Source organism: Alligator sinensis, unplaced genomic scaffold, assembly GCF_000455745.1.
Source record: "Alligator sinensis unplaced genomic scaffold, ASM45574v1 scaffold766_1, whole genome shotgun sequence".
Lineage (NCBI taxonomy): Eukaryota > Metazoa > Chordata > Crocodylia > Alligatoridae > Alligator > Alligator sinensis.
This window is the reverse complement of record NW_005842390.1, coordinates 1,253,668-1,262,308: the sequence shown is the minus strand read 5'-3', so window position 1 is coordinate 1,262,308 and position 8,641 is coordinate 1,253,668.

Below are 8,641 nucleotides of genomic sequence, written 5' to 3'. Positions count from 1 at the left end.
TACTTAATAGATGATGATACCTGACAAAATGATCATCGGCTGTATTATGCTCATGCTTCAGAAACGCAGTTTCACCCTCAAGACCATCTATGGACAGGAAAGCTGCCCTAGAAGTATTAAGAATGACATCCTGCAAAGCTCAGTACTTTCTCCATTGATTTTCAACATGTACATTGTTGACCTGCCTGACACCCAGTCCAAGAAGTATGGCTATACTGATGACCTGGCTCTCACCAAACCAAGCAAGTGATGGGAAGCTACTGAATCCACTTTGACACCAGATATGAGCACCCTTGCTGACTACTGTAAACGGTGTCTCCAGCTCAGACTCGCTAAAACAGTTGCAACTGCCTTCCACCTAAATAACAACAATTGAAGAAAGAAATCAAAGTCAAGATTGATGACCAGACACTTGAACATTGTCACACCATCACTTATTTGGGAGTCAAGCTAGACTTTACCTTACCTACCGCCACCATCTGGAAAGGATCCAGGGTAAGGTTAATAGCAGAGGAGCTCCTGCTGGCATCCATCACTTTGCTGGTGCATCCATCTGGGGTGCAAGTTTCCAAACACTTTGCACCTTTACTTTGGCACTTGTGTATGCTCTTGCTGAGTACTCTACACCAGTATGAGGCTTGAGCACGCACACTAAGTTAGTGAATTCCACCCTTACCAGTGTCATGAGGACCATTGCTGGATACCTTATTCCAACTCCAGGTGACTGCTTGCCAGTCCTCTCAGGCAGTCCTCCTCCGACATCAGAAGACAATCTGCTACCCTGGTCTTAGTCCTCAGAGCCCAAGAACCGGACCATTCTTTGCACTCCAGCTTAGTAGCCACAACCCAGAAAACCAACTACCACCTGAAGACTCAGAATCCATTCTCCACTTGAGCCAACAAGCTCATTGAATCTGCAGATGGCATATCACCTACAGCACAGACCTCCCATCAGTGGAGTAGGAAACATACTGCACAAGAACTGCAGCTAAAAAACTTCATCCCTTTAGGATGGGAGCTGCCCTGCAGGGCCTGGACTGACTTAACCATCTCAGAATGGGCGTTGGATGGTTTGAGGTGAGCATGCACTCTTGGGGCCTCTCCAACAACACTGGCTGCAGCTGTGGTGCTCAAGCTCAGATTTCCGACCACATCATTTATGAATGCCTTTACGGCCCTCCTTTGGGTGCCCAAGGTCTTATTGACATTGATCATTATACCTGTTGCTGGCTTTCTGGCCCTCGTGCTTCTGACACATGAGTGTAGTGACACCTGCTTGATCATCACTGGACAAGAGCTCTAACTACCAGACCGTTGGACAAGAGGTAGGCTTCTTCTCCCTAAGCAGCTGTGCTCAGAGTACTTCAAGCCCCTTAGTACTTAAGCGTAGGGAAGCCTAGTTTGTGGATAACAAACATCTACAGAAGGGATTTGGACACGAACATGCATCTCTTTCAAGGTTGCATCTCTTTAGGTGGACACACTAAGCGTATGTATAATTGTTTATGAAGTCTAAATTCATTCTTGCCTAAGTGCTAGAATATGTAGAACTGTGATAAAATTCTGTGATGGCTTCACATAAACCTATTCTTTTAGGTGGGACTGTGTTGAAACACAAGTTAAAGAAAAGGCACCTACATTCTACCATCTGTATCCCTTTATGATTCTGGGCCATGCTGTACATAGTATTGCTCAGTAAAGATGAAAGACAACATAGACACTATAGGACTTTGAACTGCACGTTCCAGTGACTGAAGACGCTGTCCTGGATTACAAAGATAACCGGTTCCTTCAACAGTGGTTAGAGCCTTTCCTCTTCTCTACAAGCTCATGAAACTTTGTAGATGTCCGTTAATGAAGCTTTGGTATTCCCTGATGAGGGAGCTATTGTCTCACTTTGCAAACAGGGAAACTGAGGCACGGAGCAAAAAAATAACTTGGCCAAGCCCACATTGTGAAGTAATGGCAGTGCCAGGATTAATCTGGCTTCTGTACTTTGCCCACTAGCCCTCATCTCTCCATCTTTGTATTTAATTTAGATATCATTTTTATTCCAGGAGGAACATAAAAAAATGCTGACCATATTCTCCTATTCAGGGAAAGCCAGTCCAATGCTTCAGGCCAAATACCAGCAGAGGGATTGGTCAGTGGAAAGAATGTCAGCAAAGGGAAGGGCAAAATGTGACAATATTTTCCTTCCCCAAAACCCCCTCCCTGTGGGAGGAACTTGCTGTTTAACATTCATTTCTTAACCCACATACTTAAACTCCCGGTGACTTCAGGCACATCTCTAGCATTTTTAGAATCTGCTGTTAGTACAGTCTGAAATCAAAGCCTCTAGCAGTTTATTTCTAAGGACTGGCCCCTTTCCAAGTCTCCCATTCATCAGCAACCGCTGGAAAAGTGACACCTATTCAACTTCTAAAAGGAGTGAGAGTGTCATCCATGGGAGGATGTTACTCTTGGGATCCTGGCCCTTTCCAGTCCAGTCCTGGCATTCTTCTTTCCCCACCAGCACATATGCTATGTCATCACCAGAGACACAAAGATCTCAGTAGATCCCTACGGGCTCTCGGGTCCAACCTGCAGTCTCTCCCCATGTCCCCAAGTATGCTATGTTGCCTCCTGGAGTGTGCAAACATCTACATAACCTCACTTCCAAGTGTGTATCCACTATGCCAAGGCTGTCAAATTCACCATCCCAGGTCAGATCCTGGAAGTGATCTAGTGATGGTGTGATGCAAGCAGTGGTGGCAGTAGGGGGGCCAATGACCGAGGTGGCAGGCCAAGTGGTGGTGGGTCAAGTGGGCTTGTGTTGGTACAGCCCTTGCTTATCCCCCCATCTCCACGCTCATGCCCCAGGGAGTCCTGTAGCCCCAAATTCTGCAGCAGCTTCCTCCCCCTGCTAACCCCACCCCAAATTCCCTGGAGCCCCTTGGACTGGAGGGAACAGCTCCACAGTGTGGGTTCAGCCTGTAAGCTGCATGCTTGGACGCCCCTGCACTGTGCCATTCCCTCCAGTGCACGGAAGTAGCGTGCAGGATTCAGAATACTTCAGGTAGATGATAGTGTTAAAGCCCATTTCAGGATCACTACACCAGCTCCTCCAGCCCGTTGGTGTCCTGTGTGACCTGAGCAAAACCATTCAGCCAGCATGACCCCCCCCCCACCAAATGATGATTGCTTTGGCTGAGAGTCGCTCATTAATAACTTCACTCCTGCACCTTCTGCTTTTAGTTTAAAGCAATCTGGGTTCTCCCAACATAGTGTTTGCCATCCTGATGGGACTGGACACCACAGTGGTTTCAAACACTTGCAGAGACACAGAGAAGGGGCTGAGGCCCTGTGTCTGGAAGAACTGTAATCCAGTCTGTGAAGGCTAAACTGTCATCTGCTAAGGATCTGTCATATCATCAGAGGCCTCATGACAAAGAGTTGTACACGCTATCAAACCACTGGGAGAACCATTGTGGTGAAGTTTGAACTTCATAGTCTGAGCAACTGTCATCAGTGTCAGATCTGTGGCTACTGGCTAGCAGGGTTAAGGACAGTAAGAAGAAATTCTTTAAATATATCAGGAACAAAAGAAATCCCAGCAATTGTATCACACCTTTACTAGATGGAAGTGCTCCCGTTGACATTAATGATTCAGAAGAGATGTAGTCAGTAAACGTTTCTGTCCAAAGACTGGAGAGAAATTAGAAGATGTGTGCTGACCTTACACCTACAATGAAGTACTCATTAGTCTAACATTAATTAGGGAAGATGTTAAACAAAGTTAAACAATTTTAATTTTCAGGATCAGATAACTGACTCCCCAGAGTTTTAAAAGAGTTGGCCTAGGAAGGCATAAATATGTTTATATATTGTAATAGGGGCTCCTAATCCCTGTTACTTTGAGAGAGAGAGAGAGAGAGAGAAAGGGAGAGCTGGCTGAGGGTTGCCTGGGAGAAAACAGGCATCTAAGAGGGGAAAAAAGAATAGTAGCTCTATGGAAAATGGGTGTTGTAAAACAAACATGATTTATTTTTAGATGAGATTACAAGTTTGGTTGTTTAGAAAATGGTGCCGATATAATATACTTAGATTTCTATCAGGTGTATAACACATTTCTGCACAACATGCTGATTAAATTTAGTACTATCCAAAATCAACCTATCGCACAGACTCAAAACTGGCTAACTGATAGGATTCCATAAGTTATTCTCAACGGGGAATCCTCCTCCTCCAGTTCGTTGTGAAGTCTAGAAGGGATCTATTCCTGACCCAATCTTGTTATATCATTATTTATTAACCTGAAAAAACCATGAAAATGTTCATGGTAAATTGATGTCACTGTAAGTACTGCAGTACTGCAATTGATGCAGCAGCTGGTGCTACCCCAGGCATTGCAGCCACCCTGGGTGTGGAGTGCCTTGCTTCATGTCTGCTGGTTGCAAGAATCCCTAAATTAAATTCTCAGACCCATGTCATGTCTTTCCCTGGTCCTGGGAGCAAGATGGTTGCTACCCCCTTGTTCTATATGACAATTTATGCTCTGCCCCTCTCTTTACCTGTCTTCCTCTGTGAGAGACAAATTTAAACCAGTTTCTGATCACTTAAACCGGTTTATGTGTAATGTCTGCCGCTAGCCCTGATGCCCCATAAGATATCAGTGCTGTATAAATAGAGTGGGATGCTGGCACGGAGAGGGTACAGCCAGGGCAACCTGGGAATGGCCTTCCTTAGAGGCCTCATTTGCAGCCACAGCTTTCCTGGGGAAGGCTCCTGGGAGCATGCGGGTGCAGCGGTAGTTGCCAGCCAAGTGCTAAGACTGGCTGTGAGGCTGGAGGAGAGCACTCAGGAGCAATAACCATTACAACCTTTAAAGGGATGTGCACCCCATTGAACTTCTGCAGCTGCACCCTGAGCTCCCTGGGCTCCCAGAGCTTGTTTAGCAGATGCATGGACTGGATGGTCTCTGCTGGCTCTCACTCTCACCTTCTTGCTGCTGTTCTGCGTGCTGCCTGATGCAGCAAGGTGCCCAGCTCTGGGTGAAGCAGCCCCTGCCCTGGCTACATTTTCAGTAGCACCACTGACTGCTGCACTTACACCAGAGATGATCACAGCCCAGTACTCTAGACACTGACCTGTGCCTCTCTGCCAAGGCAACGGGGTTCCTGACCTGCCCCTGGTGAATCCTCTGGTGCTATTATGAGGTGCAACTAGCCTTGTATGATGGCTGCCATTTTGGCTAATGCAACCCGGGGCCTCCAGAGCTAAAAGCATGATCTGCTGTAACTTGAGTTAAGGAACTGGTGTCTTTACACAGGGCTGGACAGACTCATGCCCTCTGAAGATCAGCACAACATGGATCTGCTAGCAGTGCCGAGTCCTTGCTCACCTGGGTGTGGCAATCTGTCTTAACTAAATTTCATTCTCAGTCCTAGTGCCACAATTGTGCCTAATGGCCCAAGAGGAGGCTGAGGGTGAGAGGAAGGAATGGAACAAGACCTGCATGCTCTCACTTTGCAGCTGCTTTCACACCTTGGGACCCAAGGGTGCTGCGGCTCCTTCCTGCCCACATTCACAGCAGGCAAACACTAGTGAGCCGAGGCAGCTCATGTCGCTCAGTAATGATGAGCCGGCGGGGGGATTACAGCTCTGCTGCCTGCTGTCAGGTTAAACAGTGATGGATGGTCACTGATGGTAACAACACAAAGGCGACACTGTATGTGCGGGTGAGAGGCGAGCGTGTTCTGGGCCGGCATGGGGTCACCTTACGATGTTAAAAGGAGTGAGGCGGGAGGGCCCTTGCAGGGGCTGCTCATACAGTCACAGCCACTGCGGAAAATTAGCTACAAGTCAGAGCTGAGCTCAGTCTAAAGATACCAGTCCATTGAGGAAATTGCCAAGGACAAAGCTTCTTTTGGTCTCCAGAGCCTGTTCCTAGGCCCAAGCCTTTGAGGCAACTTTCAAGAACAGGATCCAAAATCATTTCTGCCTTTCAGTAGACAGCTCTTCTGTAAGAGGGGGAAATGCTACTGCATACAGCAAGGAGTTGCCTCCAGGCTTCTGCTGACCACAGGATGCAATTTAGATAGGGACCCATAGGGACCCCCAATGGGCTAGAATCACTCAAATGCACTTCGATATGTGGTCTGCATTTTACATTGTCTGAAAATCTTAAATGTATAAAGCACAGGATATCATGCGAGCCACACAGCCATTAGCTCAAATGGCTGTATCTTCTTTACTCCTGGTCTCTTTTTAACTAACATCATAGAGCCAACTGCAACAAAAAGGTACAGGTTAAAACCAAGCATTTAACGGTTGAAGTAGCACACAGCTAACACTATAGCATAGAAAGAACATAATTTACCACAGGGATTATCAGCTGGGAAAAGGCCCCAGGGTCTGTTGCAGACTTTCAAAGGGCTGTGTTGAAGAGACTCTTAAGATGCTGTCTCTGGTTCCCTGCTCTTCACCGCCTCCCAAGTGCATTTTAGTAAAGAGGTCATGGGCTGGGCTAGATGTGACCTCCTAAGGGCCCCGCCAGCCTGACTTTTCTATAATTCTGTTATTCAGTCTAATGTAATTACCTGTACATAAGCAGAATGGCAGTGAGGAGTCTGGATGTAGCAAATTCCTCTAACCGTAGTGCAGTTCATTATCTACCGCAGATACTTCTCGGTCTCTTCTTGGATGATTGCAGTTGGCTGATGGCAGGGTAGAGCTGCACCTCATAGAGAGATTGTCTGTTCAAAACTCTTCACAGGAAGTTTCCTGTCTGAACCCATCCCTACTCCTTAGTTGATGGTCCTATAAATGGTTTTTACCAGAAGAAGGCATGATTTGTAAAGCATGGTGGGCAAAATCCTGGCCGCACTAAAGTAAACTTCAATCGGACCAGGATATCTTGTAGTTTTTTGGGTAGCCCTACAGTTTTCTACGAACTGCTTAATCCTATAAGGCTAGGACTGGGGCCCCAAGCTGTATATGTTCAACAAAGGGTTCAGACAGAATTGGCATTTAGTTCAGATCTTTTTCTTTGGGGGGGAGTTAAACTGAATTCCTCAATCTAACAATGGAGATCTCCATCCCCCTCATGTAAGAAAGGTGCTTTGACCACACCTGTTCCATTAACTATGCTACCTGCTCTATGGCCTCAGTGGGTGACAAACCCACTGAGGCTCAAGGTGACAAATAGTGGGCTCAAGGGGACAAACATCCCTTTAGTCTTCCTAAGCTGGAGAGCCTAGGACTGAGAGCTCTCCAAAGCAGAGACTGTTTCTCAGTATTACAGTGGGTCCTGAGCCTGATGGGGAGGTTTCTGGCCAATCCTATATTATCATTTCCAAAATACAGGACTTGAATGCATTCTTGTTTTTTTTTTTCTTTTCTTTTTTTCAAGGAAGGAAATTTCAAATTTAGCTTGGCCAGGATGGACTAAAAACTGGACAGAAGTCTACAACCAAAGGCTAATGGTAAATGAATAGTTTGGGGCTGAGTTTAAAGTGGTTGTCACTAGTTGTTGTTAACACCTTGTTGGAAGAGAACAAGTAGAGGATGTGAGTCTCTACCTAACGTGTGGATATCAGCCTGAGCTGCAGGGAAAGACCAAATTTGAGATACCCTGATGGTTCCTCGTTCAGCTGGATCTAAAGGGGAGAGAGGCATTGACTAGGACAGGTAAACCATGGGCATGAGCCAGGAGGACCTGGAGGCAGCGAGGGGCTGGTGCTGAAAGGTGCTGGGGCTTTGTCACGTGGATCTTCCACTAGGAGTGGCATATTCAGGAGGCAATCCCCTTGTGCAATAATGCCCTGACGTGATTTGAGGTTATATACACCACCCTACCAGGTCACGACCAAGAAAGATAATACCTCTGCTCATGTTACCGTGCATGCAATAGTGTGCTCAGTTATAGATGCCAATTAGTACCAGAAAGACTGAAAAACAGAGGCATTTTAAGTTCAAAAGAAAAGAAAAGGAGCCTGTAGTGAAAGAAGTGAGGAACTACACCCAGAGGCGTAACTAGCAGGGTCTGCGCCCTGCGCAGCAGCAGTGCCACGAGCAGTAGTTGCCTTTCTTGTGCCCCTCTCACAATTGCCACCCCCTGGGGCTGGAGCTCAGGTTGCCCGCACCCATATATATTACTGCCTACACCCCTCTGAGGGCCTTTCTGTACAAGACACTTAGCCTGGTTTCTAGTGATTATTTTTTTAATCAAGTTAATGTAATTACTTTAATCAACCAGCACACAGGCTGTGAGAGACATTTGGTATAGCCTAAATAAGGCTTACCATAATTCATTTCACCTTAAGTCAATCAGAAGTCAGCTGAAGTGGACACAGAAGAAGCCCCTGGGACAGGATGTGTAAGTAGCTCAGGGCTGCCTTGGCCTGTCGGTGTTTTTATTCCTCGGGGCTCATGTTACAGCTTGGGGGGGCCACGGGCATGCACAGGGAAACGCATAATGTTACCACTGACCACGAGCAAGTGCGGGAAGTCTTGGGTACAGCAGGTTTGTCCATTAAAGTAACTGGAAAGTGTATGTTTGGTAAAGACAACACAAAGCGAGGAGACCAAGGACTAATTAGCCTGTTCTGTCTCAGATTTGCCTTTTCTAGCTGTTGTGTGGTCGCACCTAGTAGTCCTA